This window comes from Notamacropus eugenii, chromosome 2 (assembly GCF_028372415.1).
Source record: "Notamacropus eugenii isolate mMacEug1 chromosome 2, mMacEug1.pri_v2, whole genome shotgun sequence".
NCBI classification, from domain to species: domain Eukaryota; kingdom Metazoa; phylum Chordata; class Mammalia; order Diprotodontia; family Macropodidae; genus Notamacropus; species Notamacropus eugenii.
Window position 1 is genome coordinate 1,309,473 of NC_092873.1, and position 4,958 is coordinate 1,314,430.

Genomic DNA, 4,958 nt, shown 5'->3' on the forward strand with positions numbered 1-4,958 from the left:
CCACCCTCAGGACAGACAAAGAGAACGCTATAGTTAAATGAATGATACATACATTGAAATACATTATTATTGTGTCAGTTTCTCTTGATTTCTTTATTGTAAGAGAAATATTATATTCCATGCTTTTGGATTACATGTCAAGAAATGACTGTTATACAAAAAGATATCAAATAAAACTCTTTTTAAAGTGTAGGAAATATAGGGTCTCAATATGAAATATATGTGCATAATACACTGAAGATAGAGATATGTTCATATATATGCCCAAATCTGGCTAGCAAAGCAAATATATGGCTAACAAGGACTAAAAATTTCTTGTAATCATCGGTCTCTTGGACATTACCATGCTGCCTCTTTGGATATTTGTGCTATTATCAATTAATCTGCAAGAACTTTTTGGGGGTCATCTATATGTAATCTTGGAGAAACACAGATATGATGGAAATTGTGGTCTTATTTAATCTGTAATTTATTTTTGACAATTTTCTTCACAGCATCTTTTACGTCTTTGTTTTTCAGGCTATAGATCAAGGGATTTAACATAGGGCTCACAAAAATATAGAAAACAGCTACAATTTTCCTTTGTTCTGCAGATGACTCTGAAGGGGGTCTTAGATACATACAAATAAGAGTCCCATAAAAGACAGTGACAGCTGTCAGGTGGGAGCCACAAGTAGAGAAAGCTTTGAGCCGGCTCTCAGCTGAGCGGATTCGTAGTATAGCTATGAAGATGAAAATGTAAGAGATAAGAATGATTGTGAGAGAGCAGGTGAGGTTGGAGCCAGCAACTATAAACATGGCAGTTTCTTTAATGTAAGTGTCTGAGCAGGAGAGAACGATAAGAGGTGGGTCAGCACAGTAGAAGTGGTTGATCTCATTAGGGCCACAGAAGGATAGACGGAACATCAGGATGGTTTGTATCAGGCCATTGACAAAACCATAGACATAGGGTGCTGTGACCAAAGAGATGCAGATTTTCTTAGACATTTTGCTACTGTAGAGCAGCGGGTTACAGATAGCCACAGAGTGGTCATAGGCCATTACCGTGAGCATGTAATAATCTGTGATCACGAAGGCAATGAAAAAATGAAACTGTATGAAGCAGCCAACAAAGGAAATGGTTTTGTTTGAGATAAAAAATTGACCAGCATCTGAGGTGTGACATTGGTGGAATAACAAAGATCCACAAATGAAAAGTGGCTGACGAAAAAATACATGGGAGTGTGAAGTTTGGGTGCACACTTGATCAGTGCAATCATTCCCACATTTCCCACTACAGTGATGAGGTAGATCACTAAAAATATTACAAAGAGGGCAGGCTGCAATTCTGGATGGTCAGTCAGTCTCAAGAGAATGAATTCAGTCACCATGGTATGGTTTATCTTGGGCATTTTTTCAGTTAATAACTAAGAAGGACAAAAAGGGAAGATAAATGTGAATATTTCCTGTTAGATATCATACTTTACCTTCACACATCTTTCAATTCTTTTTCTTCCTCTATTCTCTCCTACTCATGGCCCATAGAGAGAAAGCATTCCCTGGCTATTTGGAAGCACCTGGTTTATTCTAGAACTCAACATTTTAATGATCTTGAAATTCATTATGAATTAACATGTGGTCACAGCAGCTAAAAAGGTGGATATTATTCTTAAGTTGCATAAATAGACTAAATTGGAAATAATCAATAGAGTGAAGGTACAAGCATTAAGGGGAATGAGACAAGGTTTGTTGTAAAAGATGGACTTTTTACCTGAGACTTTAAGCTGAAGAAGTCAGACCGATATGAGGAGGGAGAGACTTCAGGCATGAGGGATGACCAATAAAAATTCATAGTCCAAACATGTATTGTTTTTGTGAGGTACCTCAGAGGCCAATCTATCACCGGAAAACAGAGTGCCTAGACGTTAAGCAGAGTAAGACTGGAAATGTAGGAAGGCATCAAAATCTGAAGTTCTTTGAATACCAGAAAGTGAATTTGCACATGATTTTGTTACAGAGGGTCTTCTGAATCTCTTGGAAGCCTGCTTAACTTTTTCTTTACCTTGTGAAAATGTAAGTGGGGCACTTGAATCTTTTGCTTGTCATTCGTTGTCCTTACCTAATTGGCCCATCTTCCTTTCTTATCACACATTTTGTCCTAGTGATATGTTTTCTACCAAAAATTCTTCAAAATTCTCCAGTCACTTTATATTGTCACTTGTTCACCCCCACTTGCAGAAGTCACACCCTCTACCCCCTTCTCTCTTTCTCTCCCATAAAACAAGCATTTCCATAACATAGTACAATAAAAATGATGATTGTACTTGAAACTGCAAATCTATGCATACTTTTCTATTCCTTTCAAATATGCAATAAAATTATCATGTAAATATATTTTTCTTCCCACCCCCACTGTAGATATGGCTACCATTAGATACAAATAGGTGTCTGTGTGTATACATACATACATACATACATATATATGTGTGTGTGTGTGTGTGTGTTTGTGTGTGTGTATATACACTTACATACACCCCACACATATATGCAAATGTATTATAAATGAACATAATATATGTCTGTATGTGTGTGTGTGTGTGTGTGTGTGTAAAACTATTGCATGGTTCTATTTCTCAGTTGTTTCTGTGAATATAGATAGTGTCTTTCTTCATGCATCTTTTTTAATTATCTTGGGTACTTTTAATAGCCAAAATCACTTATTTGCTCAAAATAATCCTTTATGCAATATTTCTGTTATTGTATACAATTTTTTTCTTGGCTCTGCTCATTTCTCTCTTCATTATTTCCTTTTTTATACCACAGCAGTATTCCATTACAATCATATTCCATATATCACAATTTGTTTAACTCTCTTAATGAAATGAAAAAATCATTGCTCATTATTTACACGAATAAAGTCACAGTATTAGATTTTTTTAAGGCTAAGGGATAGAGTAATAGATTTGGAGTCATGGACCTTAGAGATCATGTTCTGATTTAGACAAAAACTCTTCATAAAACTGTGTAAAACAATTCCATTTTCTGAATTTGTTTCCCCATGGTAAAATTACAAAGGATCAGTATCACCTATTCTACAGGGATATACTGAAGATCAATGCAGATAATGAATTCAGACCTGCAGAAAAACTTTGGAAGTATTTCTTTAAAAATAAATAATATGTCACTGCTTGCCTTCTCCTTCATTCATTAGTACAGAAATTTAATTTATAATCGCTATTTGGTCACCATCTTTGGCTGAAATTATCCAGTTAGTTACATGCTATCTGAGGTAATGAAACTCTTCCCCCTCCCCCCCCCAAAAAAACTTTAGAGAGTGTTTCTTGGAGAATTCGTTTTTCTCTAAATTGTAGAATATAAGCATAGGCTAACATACTATAGGCATGTTATTACTATCATCTCGTGTCTCTCCTCTCTTTTAGAGCAAAATTCTTTGACAAGACTGTCTACAAGCAATGCCTCTACCTATCCTTTCACTCTCTTAACTCCCTACATTCTGGTTTCCAACCTCATCATTCAACCAAAATTGTTTTCGCCAAAGTTGACAATGATTGCTTCGTTGGTAGATCTAATGGGCCTTTTAAAGTCTTCCTCTTTTTTGACTTCTGATCAAGCTTTTTTTTTTTGAGATATGTGTGTCACCACTCTTTCTTGGTCCTCCTCCTCATCCGAATAAGTCCTCTGTGCTACGTCTTTGTCCATACCAAACAAGCCAATTTGGGGTATCCTCCAGGGATCTATTCTGATTCCTCTTATCCAAACTATTTTTGATAGGGTGACTTCATCAGCTCCCATGATGCTATTGTCATTCTGTTTATGATTTTCAAATCTATCCAGTCCTAAATTATCTTCTGAACTTTAGTCTTGCATTTCTGAGTATTGCATATTTCAGACTGGGCATTGTAAACTCAACATGTCCAAAACTTAACTGATTATCTTTTTCCCAAAATCCTCTCCTGTCTCAAAGTTCCCTAATATGATTGAAGGTACCAGCATTCACCCAGTCAGCCAGGCTTACAACCCAGGTATGAGCTGTTGCTAAGTCCTCTCAATTTAAACTCTGCAACATCTCATATTTGCTCCCTTTTCTATTCTGACACTGGCACCTCCTGGTACAGGCCTTCATTACCCCATGCATGGACTAGTTCAATAGCCTTCTGGTTAGTCTTCCCTCAGGTACTTTGCATTATAGTCTATCCTCCAATCATGTGTCCAACGGATCTTCTTAAAGTCCAGGTCTGACCTTGTCACTCCTCCCAAACCATTCAGTTAATTTTAGTGGTTCCTTTAGCTCTAAAATCAAATGTAAAATTCTCTGTTTGGCACTTTAAGTCTTTGTAAGCTACCCCCCTCTTACCTTTCCAATCTTCTTACACCTTATCTATTCACACGTACTTTGCATTGCAGTTGCACTGGTGTTCCTATTCTTAAATGAAGACATGCCATCTTGACTCTACACGTTTTCACTGCCTATACTTCAGATTTGCAGTGCTCACCGTCATCATCTCTACCTCCTGGCTACCCTGGTTTCCTTCAAATTCAAGTTAAAATCCCAGCTTCCATAGGAAGCCCTCCCAATTCCCAAATCACTAGCACTTAAACGTAATGTTTTCCTTCCTTTTTATCTTCAACTAACTTATATTTAGCTTGTTCATCCACAGTTGTCTCCCTCATTATAACTTCTTGAGAACTTCTGAGAACTCCTTGAGCAGGTACTGCCTTTTTTTGTTTTTGTTTCCCCAGTATTTGGCACATTTGCTGGCATGGAGTAACTGAGTAGTTGATTGTTTATTGTATTCTTAAGTACCCTTCCATCTACCATTTCCGTGACTTAGTCTGAGATTATCTCCCCACATGGGATGCCTTCAGAATACAGATCTCTTGCCCCTTCCTGTTCCAAGAGGTCCTTCCTGATATCCTTACTTCTGATTGCTTCCCCTCTGCTCAAAATTACTTTGCTT

General features: G+C 37.1%; 1 pseudogene; it reads right to left on the bottom strand.

Annotated features, from left to right (window-relative positions):
- Positions 1–453: 453 nt before the first annotated feature.
- On the bottom strand, positions 454–1,400 carry LOC140523263 (olfactory receptor 5M5-like; annotated as a pseudogene).
- Positions 1,401–4,958: the final 3,558 nt, after the last annotated feature.